Source organism: Leucopleurus acutus, assembly GCF_964270905.1.
Source record: "Leucopleurus acutus genome assembly, chromosome: X".
Lineage (NCBI taxonomy): Eukaryota > Metazoa > Chordata > Mammalia > Artiodactyla > Delphinidae > Leucopleurus > Leucopleurus acutus.
In genome coordinates this window covers 24,669,082-24,696,785 of record NC_139148.1, presented here as the reverse complement: position 1 = coordinate 24,696,785, position 27,704 = coordinate 24,669,082, and the positions used below count along the sequence as shown (strand labels likewise).

The 27,704-nt window shown below is 35.8% G+C and overlaps 1 protein-coding gene and 1 pseudogene across 2 annotated transcripts in view; one reads left to right on the top strand and one right to left on the bottom strand.

Moving 5' to 3' along the window:
- The window catches only part of IL1RAPL1 (interleukin 1 receptor accessory protein like 1), a gene marked incomplete at both ends in the record, with an annotated part of 1,110,009 nt that overhangs the window by 877,679 nt on the left and 204,626 nt on the right, over nucleotides 1-27,704 (bottom strand). The gene's annotated exons all lie outside the window — the stretch shown is intronic.
- Nucleotides 2,433-3,668, top strand: LOC309978260 (UV excision repair protein RAD23 homolog B-like; annotated as a pseudogene). The gene has a single exon. The product of its transcript is annotated as a UV excision repair protein RAD23 homolog B-like (transcript).

The following is a 27,704-nucleotide window of genomic DNA, read 5'->3' as shown; positions in this document are numbered from 1 at the left end:
TTTAAAGTGCTACATTTGTATTTAAACTTGTGTACTCATTATTCTGCTCCATAGCTGTATCTGATGTGTCTGTCCATCCCTACAAAAATAATACCTTTACAAAAATTACTGGAGCTTTAATATGTATTGTAATATTGGAATGTAAAATTGATCATTGACTAGAATGATGGTTATCAGGGGCTGGGGGTGGGCAGATGTTGGTCAAACTGTACAAACCTCCAATTATAGGATGAATAAATTCTGGATGTACAGCATGGTGACTATAGTTAATAATGCTGTATTTTGTTCTGGAAAGTTGCTAAGAGAGGAGTAGGCTTTAAATGTTACCACCACCAAAAAAAAATATTGGTAATTATGTGACATGAGAGAGGTGTTAGCTAAGGCTATGGTGGTAAACATTTTGCAATACATAAGTTTATCAAATCAACTTTTTGTACACCTTAAACTTACACAATGTTATATGTCAATTATGCCTCAAAAATCCTATTTAATAGTAAAAGACTAAGTTAAAAATAAGTAACCAGATCTTATGGCTATTATTTAATATTACTTTAAAAGTTCTAGCTAATGACATGAGTCAAGAAAAATAAGAAGTATATAAGTCTTGGAAAGAGGACTGCCTGAAAAAATATGAAATACTAACTGAAAAACAATTAGGACTAATTAGAGAACTCAGTATAAAAATAAAAATATTGAAATAAATCAATAAATTTCCCTCATATCAACATTAGTAAGCAAAACTCATAAATACCTAAAAGTCTATACACAAATAAAACAAAATACTTTGAGACACAAAAGACGACATGCATAAATAGAAAAACAGGTTAAATTTTCAAGTGAAAACAGTCAATATTTTGATGTGTGTTCATTTTTGTCGTAAAGTGTTTTAGGGAACAATATAAAGGGTTGCTGCAGTTTCCAAAATAACCTTGCTTGATTTATTCAGAATAAATTTACATTATTTTTGCAGGTATTTTCATTTCTTTTTATGTTATATATCCATTAGTTAATCCAGTTATCTCTTGAGTATGTGTGTATCCCCCTCTCCCCACCTTTCTTTCCTTTTCTTTCTATTCTCACTGGCACTGCCCTAGTTCAGCACCTAACTTTTCCACAAGACTTCACCAGTAGCGGCTTTGAAACATCTTCTATGTCCTGAGTTTGGAAGGATAGTTTTGCACCCCTTTGCCCAACTGCTATTTCACGATCTTGCTAATATCCTGAATACCCACATAAGTGGAGTTTCTATTTCCTAACTCTTATACCATGAATATATTCTACATATGGCTAAAGTAACTTTTCCAAGATACAGATCAGCTGATGTCACTGCCTTCCTCAAAAATCTTTACTAGTTCTCAACTGCCTACAACATGCCATCTGAAGGCTTTGTGGGTTGTCATTTGATACCTCTAAGATCAAGATCCAATCCCCCTTTCAGCCACATCCCCCTAAACTCTCCATTCTGTATCTATTCTCCAGCAAAACTAGGCTTCCCTTTCTCCATAACCATATTTTCACCATCCTTGAAGTCCCAGACTAAACACTACCTACCTCCTTCATGAAAGCTGAGCTCACCCCTGTCTGAAATTAAAATTCTTTCTCCTCTGTGTTCTGATAACAATTTGTTTGCAAATCTACACCAGCATTTATTCTATCATTCCATTATGAAATATTTATTATATGTGGTTATTTGTGTACTGTATAAATGGTAAGGTCCTTCAGGGCAGAGTTCATGAAATATTTATACTTATGTTCCCTACCGCACCATAGGCACAGTATCTTGCATTTAGTAAGTAATCAATACATGTTTGATGAATTTATTAAAATTAGTAACTTTATGGAATATAAGGGGGTGCATATTACTCTCTTCAATTTAATTATAGCTATCATTTTCAGATGTTCAGCATGTTCCACATAATATGCTAAGCAACTTCCATTTTATTCTCACAGCTTGATGAAATAGGTATTATTAGCCTCATTTGTCACACAATATACTAAGCACCTTACATTTCATTCCATTTTATTCTCATACAACCCTATGAACTCATTTTTCAGTTAACCAAGAGAGTGTATCTTGCCTAAAAGTGGTAGACCCACAGTTCAAACCTAATGTGACTCTAAGCCTGAGTGTGTGTGTGTGTGCACCTGTGTGTGCACGCATGCATGCGCACATGCAAACTAGCAGAAGTAAAGACAGATATCAAGCCCTAAGAATGAAGGAGTGTGATCAAAGTTCCAGAAGAAACATGTACAAGACAATGTGTACAAACATTTGCTACTTTGGAACCACGAAGAATCACAAAGAAAGAAAAGGGTGGGGGCATTTCTTTTTTTGTTTTCCTCTGGCAAAGAGCACTGAACTAGGGAACCAAGAGAGCAATGGTTCAGTATAATTAAGAAAGACGTGGGCAGCGTTGCTGCGCAGCGGCACCATGCTGGTCACGCTGAAGACCCTCCAGCAGCAGATCTTCAAGATCAACATCGACCCAAACGAGATGGTAAGAGCACTGAATGAGAAGACTGAATCTGAAAAGGGTAAAGATGCCTTTCCTGTAGCAGGTCAAAAATTAATTTAGCAGGCAAAATTCTCAATACTGATACTGCTCTAAAAGAACATAAAATTGATGAGAAAAACTTTGTGGTAGTTATGGTGACAAGACAACACCAGCACCAGCTACAACTTAGCAATCTAATTCTGCCACCACTACCACAGTTAGTTCCTCCACAGCACCAGCTGTGGCTCAGGCCCGAACCTGCCCTCACTTTGGCCCCCACTCCCACACCTGCATCTGTCACTCCAGCATCAACGACAGCATCTTCTGAACCTGCACCTGCTAGTGCAATGAAACAAGAAAAACCTGCAGAAAAGCCAGCAGAAACACCAGTGGCTGCTAGCCCAACATCAACTGACAGTACATCAGGTGATTCTTCTTGGTCAAACCTTTTTGAAGATGCAACAAGTGCACTTGTGACAAGTCAGTCTTAGGAGAATATGGTAACTGAGATCATGTCAATGGGCTATGAACGACAGCAAGTAATCGCAGCACTGAGAGCCAGTTTCAACAACCCTGACAGAGCAGTGGAGTATCTTTTAATGGGAATTCCCGGAGATAGAGAAAGGCCGTGGTTGACCCCCCTCCAGCAGGGAGTAGTGGGGCTCCTCAGTCTTCAGTGGCTGCAGTTGCAGCAACTACGACAGCAACAACTACAACAAGTTCTGGAGCACACCCTCTTGCATTTTTATGGAATCAGCCTCAGTTTCAACAGAGGAGACAAATTATTCAACAGAATCCTTCCCTGCTTCCAGCATCGCTACAACAGATAGGTCGAGAAAATCCTCAGTTACTGCAGCAAATTAGCCACCATCAGGAGCATTTTATTCAGATGTTATATTGAACCAGTTCAAGAAGTGTGGGGGGGGGGTCAAGGAGGAGGGGGTGGAAGTGGCAGTGGAGGAATTGCAGAAGCTGGAAGTGGTCATATGAACTACATTCAAATAACGCCTCAGGAAGAAGAAGCTATAGAAAGGTTAAAGGCATTAGGATTTCCTGAAGGACTTGTGATACAAGCATATTTTGCTTGTGAGAGGAATGAGAACTTGGCTGCCAATTTTCTTCTACAGCAAAACTTTGATGAAGATTGAAAGGGACTTTTTTTCATCTCACACTTCACACCAGTGCATTACACTAACTTTGTTCACTGGATCGTCTGGGATGACTTGGGCTCATGTCCACATACTTGGTATAAGGTAGTGGATTGTTGGGGGTGGGAAGAGGGGATCTAGAATGTAGGGCGGGGATGCCTGCTTCAGTTAGCAGATGCCACAAATCCACACAGCGTGTAAAATATTGTACAACTAAAAGTCAGCTTTTGCAGGTATTTATTTCTTCTATAAAACAGTAGGTAACTTTTCCTAGGTTTCACTCTTGTAGTGTACTAGACCCAGAAAATTAGTGTAATGCCCTGCTTTATACTTCTTTGACTTAACATTGGTTTCAGAAAGAGTCTTTGCTACCTAGAATCTATGGTCCCTATTCTATGGCAACACTGGATAATGGCGTTGTGAAATTGAAAAAAAAAAAAAAAATTGGAGCAACTGTAAACAGAAATGCCAAATTACTGATGGTTACTGTTGCTGCTTCAAATAGGTATAAAATTAATGTGTAAGAAAGCCCATTCTTTCATGATAAATACTTGGGGTTGAGGGGGTAGAGGGGGAATCTTTTCTTAAAATGAAAATAATTACTGCTATTTTAAATTTCTTGATCATTGAATGTGAGACCCTTCTAATATGATTTGAGAAGCTGTACAAGTATAGGCAGAGTTATTTTCCTGTTTACATTTTTTGGCTTTGTTTTGGGGGGAAAATTGGTAGGTGTCTAATTACTGTTTACTTCATTGTTATACTGCAGTAAAAAGTTTTAAAACCACAGTTGCATGATTGCTTTTGACGTATCCCTTTGTGGAATTAGCACTTTGGGGCCAGTGGAGAAATGCAGCATTCACCATCCCTGTCTTCCCCTTCCCTCAGCAGAAATGTGTTTGTCAGCAAGTCGTGAATTCCAACTGCTGCCTTTTTTAAAACCCACAAAATGCTGATTCAGTTCAAACTTGATGCAAGTGTCTCAAAACTGAGTTTCTGATATTTGTAAATGTTTTTCCTTATTAGATAAGAATGTATGACCATTAAAGTCATTTAGGATTATTTGCTTTCGAAAAGAGAAGGTGGACAGAACTATAATCAAGCATCTTTTATTGCACTGGACAGACTGGAGAAATCTTTTGGAAGGGTTGGGAGATGTGGCTGGAAAAGTGCTTTGGAAAATGTACAATCAAGACATCTCATGGAATATTAAAAGAAAAATCTTAATAGCAAAAAAAAGAAAAGAAAAGAAAGACTTGGGCGAAATAGGTAAATTGTTTGGTATGTGAATTATATCACAATACAGCTATTAAAATAATTATTTGAGGAGCTGTTTAAAATACAGATCTATGTGTTCTACCTCAAGGAATTCTGCTTATGCAGATCTGGAGGGACACAGGAATCTGCATTTTTAGAAATCACTTCTAGTTAATTCTGATGCAAGAGTTTTTAACTGCTCACATTTTCAGAATCACTGGCACAGAGTGTTAAAAATGCAAAGTCATTATATTTAGTTTTTCAGGTCACATATCTTCAGTGGTGCCATTCATATTATATGCTACATGAATGTCACCCTATGAAGTTGTCCAGTGCGCAACATGTACGGATGTGAGCAACATCCCTTTAAAAGTACAAGGTACGATGGGAGAAGAGAGGACTAACATTTCCTTGGTACCTATGATCTGCCAATTACTGTGCTATGCAAGATTGATATATAACTTATATAAGCTATATCTATCTATTTACTAACATCTTTAAAGTTAGGTAGTATCACCTCTGTTGTACATATGAAGAAACTTACATTCAGAGAACTTTAACATTCCCCATGTTACACAGCTAGCAATTATTCCTTCATCCATTCGATTTATAAACAGCAATTAATGTTTACTGTAAGCCTGGCAGCAAGAGAACTAAAACCAAAAAATTAAAGAAAAGTCATTAGAAGAACAGTACCACTGAAAGAATTCCAGCCTTGTACTCTATAGGGCAATGAGAACTCTATATGGAAAACAGACTGAAGTAGTCACCTGTGATGAGGTGGTACTTTGTATTGATACTAGAACTAGGAACATCATAAAAGGGTCCATATGAATATATCACAGTATGCTCTCACCATAAATGTCATCTTCTTGCAGCAATGACCAAGAAAGCCATCAAATAGCATTTCGGTTTTTTTAAACTCACAAACATTCACTGAGTAAACACTCTGTCAAACCCTTGATAAGGATAACAAGAAAGTGCCCTGCGCTTTTGATGCAACCTCAAAGGAACCCACTTGTAAGTTAGGACGGCCTTCCAAATGGTTTGATGAAAATCACAAGGCCATTAAAATGTTCATTTTTCCTAAAAATCTAACTGATCCAAGCGGCCACTCTTCTTCTCCATCTTCCTGGGCGAAGATATTGCATCCTCCTCCACTCAGTCTTCATGTCATTAAGTAAATATAATACCTGAAAAAGAAAACTATCCCCTAAAGACACACAATGCCAAGGGCTTATTATGGTAGCTTTTAAGGATATTTAAAAGATTTCTTGATTTGGAGTAGAACTGGCAATGATTGTGCTGAACCACTTCTCTGAAATGGTTAGTAAAATTAGAAAGGGAAAATAACTAACTGAATTCTTATATCCAAGGGGCATTACCAGAGAAAAGCAAGAAAGTACAGTTCTGCTTTAGCTTCATAGTGTTTTCCTGTTTTCATAAAGAAAATGCTATTACCTTCATTAAAGGTAAACCATTAATAATCAGGATTTTAAAAAGTACATGCAAATATGTTATGAGCTCAAAATAGAATATCAGGAAGTGTTACTCTTGCAAAACCAAAGTGAATTAATAACCAGCTTAAAACATATCATTTAACAAGCTAACAGTAAGCAAAAAAAGTTATACAAAATGATGAAAATGGAAGAAAATATGATGGTACAGTTGAGAAAGAATTTAAGACAGTCTGTCACCCAGAAGGACCCAAGTATCATTTTCAATCTCATCAGTACCTTAATATGATATTCAACTTGTCCTTGGCCTTCTCACAAACTTTACTCTTCTTTGGAACACCCAGTAGGACATTTTTGCTCTTCAAATAGGAGTATTTCAAGATCTCAATGGAATTATCATTACACTCAGTCTGGTCTCTTCACCAAAGCTCTTTATCACCAAATCACCACATGCAACTTTTACATTTAAAGCTCCTGGTAGGAGCTTTGAAACTGGAAATTCAAAATATCAATATTCTATTTGACCTTCTGCTCCATCCTTGGCAAAAAAAATAATATCACAAAGGCAAAAATAGAAAAGATTTTAACACATTACTATGTAAAAACTCAAGCATATACAAAAATAGAGAAAGGAGTAAAATGAACATCCATGTATATATTACACAGCCTCAAACAATAAGCTAATCTTGTTTCCTCTCCATTCCCATTCACCCTCCCCTCATATTATTTTATACAAATTCCATATAACTATCTTTCATACATAAACTAGTTCAGTTTATATTTCTAAAAATTAAGAAGGTCATTTTGTGCTAGCACCATACTGTAATGATTACTGTAGCTTTGTACTATAGTCTGAAGTAAAGATGTGTGATGCCTACAGTTCTGATCTTCTTTCTCAAGATTATTTTGGCTATTCAGGGTCTTTTTTGTTTCCACACAAAATCTGAAATTATTTACTCTGGTTCTGTGAAAAATGCCATTGGTATTTTGATAGGGATTGCACTGAATCTACAGACTGCCTCGGGTAGTATGGTCATTTTAACAACATCAATTCTTCCAATCCAAGAACACAGTGTATCTTTCCATCTGTTTGTGTTGTCTTCAATTTCTTTCATCAGTGTCTTATAGTTTTCTGGGGTCTTTTACGTCCTTAGGTAGTTTTATCCCTAGGTATTTTATGCTTTTTGATGTGATGGTAAGTGGGACTGTTTCCTTAATTTCTCTTTCTGATAGTTTGTTGTTGGTATATAGAAATGCAACAGATTTCTATTCATTAATTTTGTATCCTGCAACTTTACCAAATTCACTGATAAGTTCTACTAGTTTTCTGGTGGTGTCTTTAGGATTTTCTGTGTATAATATCATGTCATCTGCAAACAGTGACAGTTTTACTTCTTCCTTTCCAATCTGGATTCCTTTTATTTCTTTTTCTTCTCTGACTGCTGTGGCGAGGACTTTAAAAACTGTGTTGAAAAAAAGTGGGAAGAGTGGACATCCTTGTCTTGTTCCTAATCTTAGACAAAATGCTTTCAGCTTCTCACCATTGAGTATGACGTTAGCTGTGGGTTTGTCATATATGGCCTTTATTATGTTAAGGTATGTTCACTCTATGCCCATTTTCTGGAGAGTTCTTACCATAAATGGATGTTGAATTTTATCAAAAGCTTTTTCTGAATCTATTGAGATGATCATATGATTTTTATTCTTCAATTCATTAATCTGGTGTATCAAAATCACACATAGATCAATGTAACAGAATACAGAGCCCGAAAATAAACCCAAGCCCCAAAATAAACCCGCACACTTATCAAGGTCAATTAATCTATGACAAAGGAGGTGAGAGTATACAATGGAGAAAAGACAGTCTCTTCAATAAGTGGTGCTGGGAAAACTGGACAGCTACATGTAAAAGAATGAAATTAGAACACTCTCTAACACCATACACAAAAATAAACTCAAAATGGATTAAAGACCTAAATGTAAGAGCGGACACTATAAAACTCCTAGAAGAAAATATAGGCAGAACAGTCTTTGACATAAATCACAGCAATATTGTTTTGGATCCATCTCCTAGAGTAATGGAAATAAAAACAAAAATAAACAAATGGGACCTAATTAAATTTAAAAGCTTCTGCACAACAAAGGAAACCACTGATGAAATGAAAAGACAACATACTAAATGAAGATATTTTCAAATGATATGACTGATAAAGCGTTAGTACCCAACATATATTCATTGATTAGCTCACAAACTAATCAATGGATTTGGTAAAGTAGCAGGATACAAAATTAATGCACAGAAATCTCTTGCATTCCTATACACTAATGATGAAAAATCTTAAAGTGAAATTAAGAAAACACCCCCATTTACCATTGCAACAAAAAGAATAAAATACCTAGGAATAAACCTACTAAGGAGACAAAAGACCTTTATGTAGAAAATTATAAGAAACTGATGAAAGAAATTAAAGATAATACAAATGGATGGAGAGATATACCATGTTCTTGGACTGGAAGAATCAACATTGTGAAAATGACTATACTACCCAAAGCAATCTACAGATTCAGTGCAATTGCTATCAAACTACCACTGGCATTTTTCACAGAACTAGAACAAAAAATTTCACAATTTGTATGGAAACGCTCCCTGACTTCAGACTATACTACAAAACTACAGTAATCAAGACAGTATGGTACTGGCACAAAAACAGAAAGATAGATCAATGGAACAGGATAGAAAGCCCAGAGACAAACCCACGCACATATGGTCACCTTATCTTTGATAAAGGCGGCAAGAATATACAGTGGAGAAAAGACATCCTCTTCAACACATGGTGCTGGGAAAACTGGACAGCTACATGTAAAAGAATGAAATTAGAACACTCCTTAACACCATACACAAAAATAAACACAAAATGGATTAAAGACCTAAATGTAAGGCCAGATACTATAAAACTCTTAGAGGAAAACACAGGCAGAACACTCTATGACATAAATCACAGCAAGATCCTTTTTGACCCACCTCCTAGAGAAATGGAAATAAAAACAAACATAAACAAATGGGACTTAATGAAACTTCAAAGCTTTTGCACAGCAAAGGAAACCATAAAAAAGATGAAAAGACAGCCCTCAGAATGGGAGAAAATATTTGCAAATGAAGCAACTGACAAAGGATTAATCTCCAAAATTTACAAGCAGCTCATACAGCTCAATTTGGAAAAAAAAAAAAAAAAACAATTCAAAAATGGGCAGAAGACCTAAATAGACATTTCCCCAAAGAAGGTATACAGATTGCCAACAAACACATGAAAGAATGCTTAACATCATTAATCATTAGAGAAATGCAAATCTAAACTACAATGAGATATCATCTCACATCAGTCAGAATGGCCATCATCAAAAATTCTAGAAACAATAAATGCTGGAGAGGGTGTGGAGAAAAGGGAACACTCTTGCACTGTTGATGGGAATGTAAATTGATATAGCCACTATGGAGAACAGTATGGAGGTTCCTTAAAAAACTAAACATAGAACTACCATACGACCCAGCAATCCCACTCCTGGGCACATATGCTGAGAAAACCATAATTCAAAAAGAGTCATGTACCACAATGTTCATAGCAGCTCTATTTACAATAGTCAGGACATGGAAGCAACCTATGTGTCCATTAACAGATGAATGGATAAAGAAAATGTGATACATATATACAATGGAATATTACTCAGCCATAAAAAGAAACGAAATTGAGTTATTTGTAGTGAGGTGGAGGGACCTAGAGTCTGTAATACAGAGTGAAGTAAATCAGAAAGAGAAAAACAAATACCGTATGCTAACACATATATATGGAATCTAAGAAAAAAAAGAAGGTCATGACGAACCTAGGGGTAAGACCGGAATAAAGACATAGACCTACTAAAGCATGGACTTGAGGATATGGGGAGGGGGAAATGTAAGCTGTGACAAAGTGAGAGAGTGGCATGGATATATATACACTACCAAACGTAAAATAGATAGCTACTGGGAAGCAGCTGCAGAGCACAAGGAGATCAGCTCGGTGTTTTGTGACCACCTTAGAGGGGTGGAATAGGGAGGGAGGGAGGGAGGGAGATGCAAGAGAGAAGAGATATGGGGACATAAGTATATGTATAACTGATCCATTTTGTTATAAAGCAGAAACTAACACACCATTGTAAAGCAATTATACTCCAATAAAGATGTTTAAAAATAAAAAAATAAACAGCTCATACAACTCAACATCAAAAAAAACCCAACAAAAAACCAAGCCAATTAAAAAATGAGTAGAAGAACTGAACAGACATTTTTCCAAAGAGGAAATGCAGATGGCCAACAGGCACATGAAAAGATGCTCAACATCACTAATCATCAGGGAAATGCAAATCAAAATCACAACGAGATATGACCTCACACCAGTTAGAATGGCTATTATGAAAAAGAATACAAATTACAAATGTTGGTGAGGAAAGCTGATAAAAGGGAACCCTAGTACATTGTTGTTGGGAATGTAAATTGGTGGAAAACAGTATGGAGGTTTCTCAAAAAACTGAAAATAAAAATACCATATGACCCAGCAATTCCACTCCTGGGTATGTATCCAAAAAAAATGAAAACCTAATTCAGAAAAATACATGCACCCCAATGTTCAAAGCAGCATTATTCACAATTGCCAAGGTATGAAGGCAACCTAAGTATCCATCAACAGAAGAACTGACAAAGAAGAGGCAGTACATAGATAAACAATGGAATACTACTCAGCCATAAAAAAGAATGAAATTTTGCCATTTGCAGCAAGATGCTGGATTTGGAGGACATTATGCTAAGTGAAATAAGTCAGACAGAGAAAGGCAAACACTGTATGATATCACTTATATGTGGAATCTAAAAAATACAACAAACTACTGAATAACACAAAAAAGAAACAGATTCACAGATGTAGAGAACAAACTAGTGGTTACCAGTGGGGAGGGGGGAGAGGGGAGGGACAATATAGGGGTGGGGTAAAAAGGGTTATTATGAGATTACATGAAATCATTTGTGTGAAACTTCTGAAAATTGTAAAACACTATAAAATGTAAAGAATCTTTCATTCAATAAAAAAGAGAAAAATAAATTTTAAAAAGGCCATTTTAAAACATAACCATTATCCTACTTGAAAATAAATCATGACTATAATCAAATATTCATATATGATCAAATTACTCTGATAAAATAAAAACTATTTGATGACATTTGTAAGCTATAATAATAATTACAGTTGTACAAATAAAACTGCAGTACTGTAATTTTCAATAAGCTTTGAAAAACAAGTCCTGCTGGGGACTAATGACTTTTAGAATCTGACACAGAAAAAAAGAAGTTTATCATGTCTTCTGATAATCAAATGATTTCAGTAGTCACACTGCCTATCATTTGATTCATTTATTTAATTTAAAGTTAAAGTACTAGAGCTATCATCAGTAACATTAGAGCATTTGGTTTTAACCAAAAAGATGAGAGAGGATGAAAACTTAATCAGGAAACTAGGGCCAAATGTGATCATAGGGTCTTCTAACCTTCTTTTACCCACTTCCTACATTTATTTCCCTTGGTAAAGGTAAAATTTTAAATTAGCTTATTAATTTTCCTGTGATTTTCTGTTAAGTTTGGACTTAAATTCAACAGACATTTAGCACCTTTAGAAGAAGTGTTGTGATTCTGGTTACTTACTGAGTCTCAATGTTTTGACATGTAAGATAGAAATGAGTAATTTGCCATGCCCCTCTCAAAGGGATGTTGGAAAGTTAATATAAAATAAGTATCTCTATAAGGAGAGATGCAAACACGACACATTACTATTATTCCACGATTCAGAATAACTTGCCTACAATACAACTTAGAAAGTCATGTAGTTGAGAGTCTTTTCATATTTATCTTTACTCCTAGGCACCACGGTGTAATGAAAAATAGACTAAAGGAGGAATGTATTTTTTATTATCAAAGCACATACAGAATTTATTTTGATTTTAGTAGTAATTTATTTTAATGGGGCCTGATTTCAAGGATGATGCATGGTCGTGCTATTTATAATTGTTCAGTGTTTCTATGTTGAGACACTATTCTTCCAATTCTTTCTTCCAGGAATTATTAACTCCTTGTGCTGGCAACACACACTATAAAGAAATTTAAGGTTCTTCTGTAGGTTCTCATGGTTTAGTGGCAAAGGCAAACAGTCTATTATAATGGAATATGTTGTAGGCTATGATGTGTGTTTGAAGAACCCTTGCAGCACACTTGGTCCCGTCCAAAATGTCCATAAGACGTTTGGTCCACACCAAAAGGTCCTTGATATTTTGTCTTATTTAGTCCAAGCCAAAAGGTCCTTGATATTTGGTCCTGTCCAAAACCATTTGGCATGGACCACATATGTTCATGGATGTTTTGGATAGGACCAAATATCAAGGACCTTTTGGTGCAGGCCAAATGTCTTATGGACATTTGGATAGAACCATATGTCTGCTAACCTTGAAGAACATGTTATGAGTCAGTTGAGAAGACACATCTAAATCTGAAGGGTATGAGGATTAGGGTAGAGACCTGTGTCTGAGAAGATTTCTCATAGAAGGTAATGCTTCAGTTGAAGGTAATGTTTGAAAAACATGAAGGTGTTAGCACACTGAAGGTAGAAAAAAGGACAAAAGCATATGCTAGAATGAAGAGGGTGAATGACAAAATGGTAAAACGTTAATGCAAAATTAGGACATAAAGATCCATCCGGTAGAATGTGGCCTATACCAAAGCAGAGATCTTATCTTGGTTGTTCATAGTTGATTTCCCAAACAACAGAAGAGCCACTGAAGGCCATGAATGTGAGATTAACATGATCATATTTAAGATTCAGAAAGATCACCCTGGCAACAGTGTAAAAACATTCATGAATGAGCCAGGCCAGAAGCTGGAAGACCAAGTCGGCCACAGTGGTTCTCATAAGATACAATCAGGCTGTCAACCCAACAATTCCACTCCTAGGTATACATCCAAGAAAAATGAAAACGTGTTCATGCTCGTGCATGAATGTTCATAGCAGCATTACTCATAATGGCCAAAAACTGGAAATAACCCAAACGAATATAACTGATAAACAGATAAATAAAATTTGGTATAGTCACACAATGCAGTATTTTTTCCACAAGAAAAGGAATCAAGTATGGATACACACTACCACATGAAAGAACTTTGAAACATTATGCTAGGTAAACTATCCAGGCAAAAAAGACCTCATGTCACATAATTCCATTTATAGGAAATGTCCAGAATAGGCAAATCAATAGAGACAGAAAGTAGATGACTCGTTACCTAGGGCTGGGCAGGGAGAGGAGGGATATGGGTATAGTATCTCTTTTAGGAAGAACCAAATTGTTCCAAGATTAGACTGTGGTGATGTTTGCACAACCCTGTGAATATATTAAAACCATTGAGTCGTATACTGTAAATAGGTGAACTGGATGCTATTTGAATTCTATCACAATAAAGCTGTTGAGAGAGAGAGAGAAAGAGACAGAGCATGAATGAATGGGAATGAATCAAGGTAGGGATGGGGAGAAAATGTGGAAAGTAGTACTGATATTAAGGACACTCCAGAACTAAGTGGAAGGTATATTCTCATTCATGTTAAGAAATACATGAGCTGGAGACACTGATTCTTAAAATTGTAAGCCATAGCTGCCGTTCACTAAGCAGTTACAATTTTGCAGGCCTTGTCTCAATTGCTTTACATTTTTACAACATTTATTATTCATAATAACACAACGTAAGTATGCCTATTTTACAGGTCATTAGACTGCGGCATAGAACACTTAAGTAACTTGCCTACAGTCACACATCTACAAGGCGTCACCGCCATAATCTGAACCCAGGCAGCTGGTGTCCAGAATCTGTGCTGTTAATCACTATGCGATTCAACCTATCATGTTCGGTATACAAGAACTGCCAATTACAACTCTAAAAAATATAGGATTTCACGAAAGCAGAGACCTCATGCCTAATTAAGGTGTTTTAATGACTTAGGTAAACACACCTGACATCTTTCACAGTAAAATCTAAGATTTTCTGTGGGCAAATGCTCTAAGAGGCAGTGTAACCCACTGCATAATAGCTGAGATTTCTGAGCCAGGCAGACTTGAGTTCAAATCCAAGTTTCATGACTTACTAGCTGTGTGGTCTTAAGAAGGGCATTTAATTTATCAGTATGATAATACATACCTCATAGTGTTCCTCAACAGATTACATGAGACAACATACAATATCTGACACAGATATAAACCCAATAAATAGTGATTTATTGTTATTTATTATTATTTTGGCAATCAGCCTTTGTATCGCTTGGAGTTTAACTATTTTCACGGTTATGCTTCTGATTTGTTAATTCTTTGAGAGTAACTGTTACTGAATTGCTAGATAAACAGGGTACACTGCTAATATATTCGTTTTAACTAGAAATCCTACAAAGGAGAAATCTAATGCCACTAGATTTTGTAGGAAAATCTGATGGACATAAAACATTGTCATATACCACATTAATATTCATTTGAATATTACCCTAATTAATATAGATAACTCATAGATTCTCCATAGAAAGATATCAAGACATAAGTGGCAATTTAAGTCAAATAATAGAGGCTATAAATGCAATCTCATTTCACATCCACTATAAGTAATATCCCTCTTTTGCATAACACATCAGCGACAGCATCTAAAATTAAAATAACTATTTAAAGGTTCTAAAGAAAGCTTTTCAAGATCCAAGTTTTTTATTTGTCTAGGAAAAAAACAGTTGGATGTTCTGTTATTTCCTATTTGCAAATGCATAAAGCAATCACTTTAGAAAATGAACTCTTTGTTAAATTTATAGCTGGCGAGTTCTCATTTAGTCTAATCTATGCTGGCTCAGTTTAACTACTGCATTGTCAGTGCCTGTCTTACTAAGCACACCCAGCAAATTTCACAATGGCCAACATCGTAATAATGCATTATATATATTTTCCAAACATTACAATGTAACTGCACATTTTATGAAAAGGGAACAACAGGAGAAAATTTAAAAGGAAGAAAGATGCAATAAAGATGAATTTCCATTAAAAGCCAGGCACCCGAACACTGATGTGGTTACTTATTTTTCCTCACTTGTAGATTAATGACAGTGTTTACCCCTTGATATTGACAAGCACATAATACATCTTGACAAATGACTAAAGAGGCTGCAGTAGAGTTTATTTCTTGGTAGTGTCAAGTGCCCTTCCTTTGGCATGATATGAAAAGCTTACGTCAGCTGTAATTTTTAGTAACACCCTTCTGTGGGGTTTTCTTACAACTTTGTAAAACAAGTGTGATAAATTGATTATGCTAACAAGTGTGGGCTGCAGTGAGTGGTTTACTGGAGATTCCATCTGGTTTTTAAATCAGAAGTATGATGACAATGTTACACATTAAAATCAATAGTTATTTAATATTCCTATAAAGCCTAAAGGTTTGTGATAAAGGGTTAAATATAATCCACTCTACCTTGTAATACTTGTTTAAGCAAGACTATTGCATTAAATTACTGCTCAATCAGGAAACAAGTAATGAAATCAGGTGCAGTTTTGGGTGTTAGGTGAGAAAGAATAATGGCAGCTTTAAGCATAAGCCCTCAAAGAAGAAAGGTGAATTTTTGTTTTTTTAATTTCAAAATGGGATTTCTAAGCTAATTTAGGACTCTGATAACTCTGATAAACATTTAACATTATTGTGGCAGATGTGCATTTCAAAACTATTTGTGCAATGTTTGGAACTAAAAAAGAGAATTGCAAAAGAAATTTTATTTTCTCAATGTTCACTTTTTATTATGCTTTTCTACATCCTGATCAATTGAATTCTGTATTTGAAATAATATTTTCTTGGTGCACATTAATGACATGTGTTGAGGCTACCTCTCTATCAAGCAAGAAATCTACTTATCTATCAAATACAGCTTTAAGCACATCAAATTTAAAGTTACAGTAGGAACGATAAGTGAAAGTATTCAGGTGAAAGTGAGAGAGAGCAGACAAGGTCTAGTAGGAGGCAGAGACTAGGGAGGGATATACATTGCAAAACCGGTGACACAGAGGTGGTGAGAAGTGTCTTGAGAAAGGTGGGGGTGAAAAGGGAGAATAGCACAGAGGGTAAAAGCTGTCGCCTTGTGTATACAAACATCGGAAGGGAGGAATGAAGAGAACCACTAAAGGAGCTGGTGGAGGTGCCAGTGGAATGCAGAGAAAGAATCAGGACATCGGGCAGGTAAGAAATTCCAGAAAGAAATCCAAAAAGTGGAAAAAGGGGTAATTAACCATCTCTACTTTTGCCTGAATTTCAGGGAGAATGAAGATTATCAAATGCCACTTAGACTGATAATAGAGATCGCTGCACTTCAAAAGTACAGTTTAATGAAGAGTTGAGGGCAGTGAGTGAAGGAGTCAGTATATACGTATTAAAAAAAAAAATAAGGGGGCTTCCCTGGTGGCGCAGTGGTTAAGAATCCCCTGCCAATGCAGGGGACACGGGTTCGAGCCCTGGTCCAGGAAGATCCCACATGCTGTGGAGCAACTGAGCCCGTGCGCCACAGCTACTGCTCTAGAGCCCGCGAGCCACAACTACTGAAGCCCACGTGCCTAGAGACCGTGCTCTGCAACAAGAGAAGCCACTGCAGTGAGAAGCCCACACACCGCAACAAAGAGTAACCCCTGCTCGCGGCAACCAGAGAAAGCCCGCGTGCAGCAACAAAGACCCAACGCAGCCAAAAATAAATTAATTAAACAAATTTAAAAAAATAGGAAGGATAGTTGTAGACCTAATTCTGGAATTCTCCATCCTTAATTAAGGAAGGAAAAGGAAGTTGGAAATATATGAAGGGTTCAAATAAAACTTGTTGCTGTTGTCGCACAAAACAGAAAGACAGCCCCCTGCTTTTAGTCACAGGCAAGGAAGACACTGAGTAAAACTGATTATTAATTTTTGAATGATAGAGAAAAAGGAGGGATCCAGGGAAGAATCAAAGAAAAAGAAAGCACAAAGTAGGAAAGGGAAAAGGGATCTCTCTCAATGACAGAAATGCTGGTAGAAATGTGTGCTTCAACAGTGCATAATGAAATGTTTTTACAGGTCAATATGTATAGCTTGTATAACAAATACCTGTGGAACTTTTATTTCTAGGATTTAAGGCAGAGATTTACAAAGAATAGAGGATGGGATGAATAAAACAGACCACTGCAGAATTACTAACTACTTCACTAGTCATCCCTGAAATTCAACTTACTAAGGTCACCTAAGCCCTCCTTATTGCCAAATCCAATGGATAAGTTTGTTTCATCTTACTGAATTTATCTCTTGATTATGAAATGTTTGATCATTCTATCATTCCTGAAATTCTTCCACTGGTTTCCTTGAAATCACATTCATTTGCTTATTTATTCATTTACTAAACAAATAATTTTAAAACAGTGATTTGCCAAGAGTCTTTCCTCCAGTTGGTTTTCATTCTTCATTTGAGCATTCTGGTACTGTACTTCCCTCTCTGACGCCTTAAATGTTCTCCTCACTTGACATAAAACTCTAAGTAACCGTACCTAACCTCATGGTTTTAACTATCACCGATATCAATAATTTCTAATAAAGGACATGGCACATTAACATCTCTGATAGGCAGGCCTTTTTAAACTATAATTCTCCACATGGTAGATTCTAATATACCCTATTTCTGGAATGAGAATCACTGGCATGCCAAGAGGGATGCCACTAATGAAATTCTGTTGTACTTCTGGAATACATGGAGGCAGAAAAATTGGGGGAGCTACTGAAACTCTACAATAGGTATTACCAAATTTATATCTATGGAGTAGGCCAACCACCAGTTCAAGTACAAGTGGATGCTACACAGACCTCAAACTCTCTACATCTGAAATCAATACCACCTACCCCCCAATATCACTACCCCTTCCAGCCAACAATGTCCCCTTCTCTGGTAGCCTCCATTATATTTTGTAGCACAATCGTCTACCCAGTCACCAAAGCATGAAACTTGTAAATCTTCTCAGGTATTTCCATCTCTCTCCAGTTTTCATTCACCACTTAGGCCTTTTTAAATGACAGCTCTTTTGAGGCATAAATCACACAGCACAAAATTCACTCTTGTGAAGTGTACAATTCACTGGTCTTTAGTATACTCACAATATTTAGTATATTCACAATTCACCAAATTCCAGAACATTTTCATTATAATTTTGGTAATAATTCCTGGAGTCCAAATCCTCATTTGCATCCCTGCTTCTCTGGACTATTCTGATGATCTCCTAACATATCCCTGTGACATATAGCCAGTAGATTCATTTAAAGTATAAATCTGACCAGATCACTCTCCTGCTTAAAACTCCTCAGTGGTTAATAATCACCCACAGATGAAGTCCAAGTTCTTTAACATGATTTAAAAGCCACTCCATGATCTGACCCCTGCCTAACTGTCCTGAGTCTCTTTTGACATCAAATGCCTCATGCTTTAAGATCTGCCAACACTAAATTTCTAATAGTTCCCTGCAAGCACAATGCTGCTCTTCCCCACTTTGTGTTTGCTCAAGTCCCTTCATCTCAGAATATTCTCCTTACCTGGCCAGCATTCACTGGTCCTTTAAGACCCAGCCTTTGATTACTCATGAAGCTTCTCCTGACACCCTAGGATAAGATGCTCCTCCAAAAGGTTTCCAGAATATTCCATGAAGAGGCATATTACTGCATTTATCACATTATTTTATAATTATCTGCTTAAGTATCTCTTGCCCTCACTATACTGTGCAGTCTTTGGGATGACAAGACCAAGTAGTCATTTCTACTTCTCAAGTTCTCTGTGGAATTCTAAGACTATGGTAGGCCTTCCAAATGTATTTGCAAATGCCTGAATGAATGAGTGCATCAATGGATTAATATATAAACACACTGAGGAATGATTAATTGAATGACTTAAAACATTACTAGACATCCTATAAAACACTGGTCTGGTCCATAAAGCAATAAAACATAAAGACATAGATCAACTGCTGGAGGAAAAGTATGAAACAATCAGAGCAGAAATTTGGAAATTAGCACAGTGTGAATTTTCTTTAATCAGAAAATTTCAATGTAAGGGTTGATAATCATGAATTGGAGATGGTGAAAGGGGGAAATGAAACTGAGAACTGAGTCAGATTTAATGATTTCCATGACCATGCAAATGAGGATTCTATTATTTTATTATGGAACAATAATAAATGATATGTCCATGTAGATACAGACAATTTTGCATTGAGAAAATGGAATGTAATGAGTGTCAAGGCAAATTACTGACTTGGACAATCAACAAGGTCATAATTAGAAGAAAGGAGATTTAATATATTTTAAAGTGTATCAATTGTTTTTAAAAGCAGCTACACACCTATCATCACTGCTGTGATAAGTATAGATCTTCCAAATAATATCATGTCAGAGAAAACTGCAACCCTGTATGAATACTACACTTCTTCAGCATAACTGTCCATTATATGCATGTAGTGACGGTCATCTTTAATAAACAGATTGAGATTCTTTTTAAAGTCTGGCTTTTTTTTCTCCTGCATGTACCTAAGGTTCCTTCCCTTCAACATCCACCATGACTATGGTGAAGCTCTAGAAAATCCTAACACAGCCTTCAGGCCTACCTTTGTAAACCTCTGTTGCAATGGAAAATAAAGCAGAGGTATTAAAACCTTATAATAAAGTCCCTTTTTGCTATGGTAATGCCTATTTCCTAAAGGCTCAAAGAAAGAACTCTGATTCACCTGGGTCCTATTTTTGCATTGGTGATATTTAGATGATTAAAGGTTTTTGAGAAAGAATCATTTGTTGTAAGCAAGAAGAGACTCGACTGTCATTTTTAGTCTATCAAAGCAGATTGTGGGCACAAAAATCCACCTTCTATTAATTCATGGAGGCAATATGCAATGTGTGGTAGTGATTCACCACTCATTCAGAATGCTCCTTCCATGTTTTCTTTCCTCTTAAAATGTCCTAGTGCAATTAAACACTATACCTTTTCTCATTATTCGATTTGCTTCTAACATTTTCACACTGAATCATATCATGTGGTCAGAGTTTATAGGGAGGAGTTATATTCAATAACAATGTTCAAAATAAAGAAAAACGTGAAGCACTGATTTACTATTAAATATAATCCACAATCCCAATTTTAAAAAATAATAAAATATAATAGTTTTTTCTTGTTTGCAATTCACCATTGGTTTTTGTGCAATAACATATGACTCTAGGAAATATATAACTTTCAGACACCTATTGGAAATACATATATATCTGTGTATGTGCATATGTGTATATGTATTATTCTGTTTAAAAACATTTTCCAAATTTCACAATTAAGTCCATAAAAATGGCTTAAAACTTGAAATGCTTTACAGCTACTATACTGATGCTATACTAAGACACATACATACAATGTTTGAATACCTGGTATGTAAAAACCTCCATAGCAAATGATACACTGGCAAACTGAAAATATAATCATTATCCAAATGTACTTTCTGCTTCTTTTCTGTATGGATATACCTATAAAGCCTCTTAGGTACCTAGAAATTCAAACTACAAGGATATTTAAAATAAGATGTTTCATTTTTAATTACTTTGAAGAGTGTACAAAGGCTGATCTACAGTAACAGATATTGGTAAAATTCAAGAAGAAATACATTAAATTTACTTACGGTGTTTTTACCCATTTGAGCCCATTGGGTTAAGTATCTATACATGTTTCCTTGAAAGAGGAACAATAATGTAACAAGGCGGCACATTTTGAATTATTCCCTCTATTGTACTACTTGTTTTGCAAACACACCCTATACAACAGTGAAAGCCACTAGAAAGAAGTTCCTCAAGAATACCTGTTCACAAAAAGAACAAGATGCCGATGCTTCTGCCTCTACCCTCCCTGTGAACCTTCTAGTATAGATTTTATCATTCTATACTGTTTGTGCTTACCTTCCACTTTATACTGTGAGCTCTTTGAGCCAGGGATCATACTTTAGGCATTTTGATCTTCCCAGCAATGGAGCCAGGCTATAAATAGTTACTGAATTAATAAATGGTAATAAATGCATAGCACTTATCACAATTTACTGTGTATTATTATCAGTTAGGTACATGTCTAATGACCACTTCCTCTATCCACTGAATAATAAAATGCTTGAGAAATGCAGGTCTGTTCTATACTTATCTGGATACCTTTTTCCGTGGCACACTACTTAGATGTTTAGTAAATATTAAATTTTAATTAGAGATGTGCAAAGTTTAGGAGTAATAAAGGTACAAATCACAAAATTTCCTATCATTGTTTCAATGGCTTTTTAAGACAGTAACAATGATTCCCTTTTCTCTATTTTCTTCTGAGTTACAGTGGAGAAATTTTGCCCTCCACAGGCATAAGGCTTTTGATATGCATGGTTCTAGTTTCCAAGATGAGCTGCTTTCTGAAAATAATATTTCTTGTCCTTTCTTTGGGAGATGGATTTGAGAGGCCTTACAAGTACAATGGATACTGCTCTATCCTGAAACCTCAGGAATATTCCCCAAATAGACTACAAGTCCACTGGTATCAGTAGAGATTTAAGTCTAATATAAGGTCTTAGTACTCACCTTTAATTATCCTATTGAGAAATTTTCTTTTAATAATACACCTTACAACTGAACCATCCTGGCTCTACCATCAGTAAAATACTTCTATAATATAGTTCAAATTTTAAACAGAATTTTACACAGTTCACTGTGGTATTAAAAAGTGTTTTAAAGTAGAGTAATATGACCAGTACGAAATTTCAGAGTCAAAGCTGCAACGTCATACTGACCTTTGAAACTTAGGAGGCTTACTTATAAAAGAACATTACTACCATCATAAAGTTAAAATAACAGCAACCATTAAATTATTTTAGAATTCATATTGGATTACCAATATGTAATTCCTGAGAATAATAAAGGCTTCAGATACCAAACTGACATTGTTAGCTATGTTTAAAATCAAACAAAGCATTTTATTTCGAGTTCAAAACTCACAAAGCCTTGTGAACAGGTCAAGCAGACTCTAATATACTACATCTGCTCCTGTGGTTGCTCCACTTTTTTAGATAAAATGTCATTCAAACAGTGTTTTTCCTATTCTCACATGAATTCTCAGACTATTCAGAAAACTCATGAGGAGAAAGATTACTTATTCAGGAAAGCAGGGTTTCTTTGGTCATCTTAGATTTGATTGGCATTAGCAGCAACTATGTCTGACTCCAAAGATTTAAATATTCATTATAGCATAATCATGGCATTTAAATATCTAAGCATTAGAAGTTTCAAAATAATTCTCATTTTGGAATAAATGTAGCCTATTTTACACAGATGACCTAACATAATGATAAAGCATCACATTCCTTATAACTTTACTGTTTGGCAGACTAAAATATAGACTATTCAGAATTCTGTTAAAATACCCTACCAAAGGTTGCTTATTATTAACCAATTTTATCCAAAAACTGATAAATAAAAACATAAGAAATGGCTCCTTACAATAACTGTATGCATATGTCTCCCTTTGAATGAAGTCTCCTCATAATATATGCATAAATTAAAGTTTTATGACTCAATCGCTGTATGTAAAATCGAGGATGATTCAAATCACTCTAGGAGAACACTTTCATAAACTGCTCGCCTCTTCAAAGAACTGCAGTGTAGATATACATGTGGGATTGAAGATGTACACACACAAAGAAATATTTCCATGTACTGAACTTGCTGAAATCCATACATAACAGACAAAACACACTCAACTGACATACTGCAATATAAAATAGCACTCTCTCTAGTTTCTAATTAATTACTGGGCATTAATAATCTTTTACAGAGTGTAGGACATCTTTTGACAGTGACCCTAAGCTGAAGTTTAAATTTTAGCGATAAAACTCCAATTGAGCTCACTATTAAAAAGAAGCAATAAAACAACCCAAGAAAAGGTTAAATTTTTATATCAATTTAGTTCATGGAAGAAATGTATTTTTATTTTTTTAAGGATTTATTTAATTTAACTTTGGCTGTGTCAGGTCTTAGTTGCAGCACACGGGATCTTCGTTGAGGCATGCAGGATCTTTCGTTGAGGCGTGTGGGCTCTTCGTTGTGGCGCGTGGGCTTCTCTCTAGTTGTGGCGTGAGGGTTTTCTATTCTCTAGTTGTGGCATGCAGGCTCCAGGGCACGTGGGGGTTCCAGAGTGCATGGGCTCTGTAGTTTGTGGTACATGGGCTCTAGTTGAGGCACGCGAGCTCAGTAGTTGTGGCACGTGGGCTTAGCTGCCCCATGGCACATAGGATCTTAGTTCCCTGACCTGGAGTCTAACCAGCGAACCCTGCATTGTAAGGTGGATTCTCTACCACTGGACCACCAGGGAAGTCCCTGTATTTTTAAAAATAGCCTTGTTGACCTTTCATTGTCATACAAGTATAAATGCCATTCATATTTAATGGGTAGAATTTGATAAGTTTTAGCATATGTATATACCCAGGAAAACATCACAATAAAAATAATGAACATATATATCACACCCAACATTCTCCTCAAGCCCCTTTGTAACTGCTTCGTTTCCACCCCACCTCCGCTGTTTTTAAGTAACCATTGGTTTGTTGTCTCTCACTATAAATTAGTTTGCATTTTCTAAAATTTCATAGAATTGGAATCACACAGCGTGTACTCTTTTTCTATATGGCTTCTTTCACTCAGCATGATCATTTTGAGATTCACCCATGTTGTTAAATGTATCAACAGTTCATTCCTCTTTATTACTGAGTTGTAGTCCACATATGGAATAACCACCATTTAAAAAAATCAACTCACCTGTTCATAACATCTGGCCTGTTTCCAGTTTTTAGCTATTACAAAAAAGTTGATGTGTTCATTCATGTACAACTCTGCATGGACATATGTTTTCATTTCTCATGAGTAAACACCCAGGAGTAAAAAGGCTAGGTTATATAACAGGTGTATTTTTAACTTTTTAAGAAACATACACACTGTTTTCTAACATGGCTATACTGTTTTACATCCCTGCAATTAGTTGGTCCTTATAGGCTCTGTGTTCATTTAGTCAGACATTAGGACAGAAACATCCCTCCTGTAGTCAATGCAGACTATATATGATGAAGTCCATTTATTGGAACTGAAACAAAAGTAGACTATTCTAAATAATAATAAAAGTGGATTTTTCCTCCCTTCTCACAAGTAAGAGATTGTGATGAAGTACATAAATAAGAACAGCTAACACCTGAGTGCTTACTACGTACCAGTCTCTAAGTGGTTAATATGTATTATACCATATAACCCTACAATAACCCTATGAGGAAAGGTACTAAAATTGAATCCATCTTATAGATGAGGAAACTGAAGGGATAAATAAGTTGCCCCTGGTCACAAAACTAAGTAGCAGAGCCAGGCTTTGAGCCTGGCATTCTGAGCTCAGATTTTCGGCTCTTAATCACAATGTGACACTGACTCCCATCATGTACACATTATTAAACAGTTGTAATTTATACTACAAAGCTATGAACTATCCCTCAGATGACTACATCACTTTGGTGAATTTGCAAAGTGCTAATTGATTCTTCTCATTAATTCTGTCCAGCTTTATTATTACTTTTGGGGGGGAAACAATGTTCAAACATCTTTCTTGCTGCTACAAGAAGAATGAATTGAATTTTACCCCTCTATAATGAAAACTCTAGAGCTATATAAGTACTTTCTGCAATTGCTTTTATGGATTTCTCAACATGCAAAGTTTATTATTTTTAAAAGAAGAGATAAAACATGACACAAAGACTCATTTTATAAGGCCTTGGAGGAATATATACTCAATTTTGCCAGAATTAGGTGTGCTAAAATTTCAAATGGAGGGAAAAAACCCACCTAATTCTAATCTCGTATATTCCATACTAATATATACAGTACGCATTTAGCTTCACTTTTTTTCTTTTTTAAAAAACTGAAGTATAGTTGATTTACAATGTTCTGTTAGTTTCAGGTATACAGCAAAGTGATTCAGTTATACATATGTATTTCTTTACAGATTCTTTTCCCATATAGGTTATTACAGAATATTGAGTAGAGATTTCCCTAGGCTATATAGTAAGACCTTGTTGTTTATCTGTTTTATATATAGTAGTGTGCATCTGTTAATCCCAAGCTCCTAATTTATCACTCCCCAACCCTTTTCCCTTTGGTAACCATAAATTTGTTTTCTATAAAGTCTGTGAATCTGTTTCCTTTTTGTAAATAAGTTCATTTGTATCATTTTCCTAGATTACACATATAACTGATATCATATATTTGTCTCTCTCTGACTTACTTCATTTAGTATGAGAAACTCTAGGTCCAACCATGTTGCTGCAAATGGTAAAATTCCATTCTTTTTTATGGTTGAGTAATATATACCACATCTTCTTTATCCCTCATCTGTCCATGGACACTTAGGTTGCTTCCATGTCTTGGCTATTGTAAATATTGCTTCTAATTAACACTGGGATGCATGTCTCTTTTTGAATTAGAGTTCTCATCTTTACCAGATATATGCCCAGGACTGGGATTGCTGGATCATATGGTAACTCTATTTTTACTTTCTTTAAGGAATCTGCATACCAGTCTCCATAGTGGCTGCACCAATTCACATTCCCACCAACAGTGTAGGAGGGTTTCCTTTTCTCGACATCCTCTCCAGCATTTATTACTTATAGACGTTTTAATGACAGCCATTCTGACTGGTGTGAGGTGATACCTCCCTGTAGTTTTAATTTGCATTTCTCTCATAATTAGCAATGATAAACATCTTTTCATGTTCTTTGCCCATTTTTGATTGGGTTGTGTGTTTTTTCAATATTGAGCTGTATGAGCTGTTTGTATATTTTGGAAATCAATCCCTTGTCAGTTGCATTGTTTGTGTATATCTTCTCCCATTCCACAGGATGTCTTTTCATTTATGGTTTCCTTTGCTGTGCAAAAGCTTGTAAGTTGGATTAGGTCCCATTTGTTTATTTATGCTTTTATTTCTTTTGACATGGGAGACAGATCTAAGAAAGTATTGCTATGATTTATATCAGAGAATATTTTCCCTATGTTCTCTTCTAGGAATTTTATGGTGTCATGTCTTATATTTGAGTCTTTAAGCCATTTTGAGTTTACTTTTGTGTATGGTGTGAGGGAGTGTTTCAGTGGTTTACATGCAGCTGTCCAGCTTTCCCAACACCACTTGCTGAACAGACTGTCTTTTCTCCATTCTATTTCTCTATTCATATATCCTTAACTCCTTTGTCGAAGATTAATTGACTGTAGGTGTACAGGTTTATTTCTGGGTCTATATTCTGTTCCATTGATCCATATGTTTGTTTTCATGCCAATACCACACTGTTTTGAGTACTGTAGCTTTGTAGTACTGTCTAAAGTCTGGGAGGGTTATGCCTCCTGCTTTGCTCTTTTTCCTCAGGATAGCTCTAGCATATTTGACTCTTTTGTGGTTCCATATAATTTTTAGGATTATTTATTCTAGTTCTGTGGGAAACGTCATGGGTAATTTCATTGGGATCGCATTAAATCTGTAGATTGCTTTGGGTAATATGGCCATATAAATAATATTAACTCTTCCAATCCAAGAGCATGGGATATCTGTCCATTTCTTTGAATCACCTTCAATTTTCTTTATCAGTGTTTTATAGTTCTCAGCATATAAGTATTTCACCTCCTTGGTCAGGTCTATTCCTGGGTATTTTTTTCACATGATTTTAAAAGCCATTTTTTTTAAACTTTCTCTTTCTGATATTTCATTGTTAGTGTAAAGAAATGGAATATTTTATCTGTGTTAATCTTGTATTCTGCTACCTTGCTGAATTCATTTATCAGTTCTAGTAGTTTTTGTGTGGAGTTTTTAAGGTTTTCTATATAGAGTATCATGTCATCTGCATATAATGATAACTTTATCTCTTTCCTGTACCCTTTATTTCTTTTTCTTGTTTGACTGCTATGGCTAGGACTCCCAAAACTGTGTTGAATAGAAAGGTGAGAGTGGGCATCCTTGTCTTGTCCCACAATTCAGTGGGAAGGTTTTCAACTTTTCTCTGTGGACTTTTTTTTTTTTTTCTTTCTGGCTGTGTTGGGTCTTCATTGCTGTGAGCGGGCTTTCTCTAGTTGCGGAGAACAGGGGCTACTCTTCATTGTGGTGCACAGGCTTCTCATTGTGGGGCTTCTCTTGTTGTGG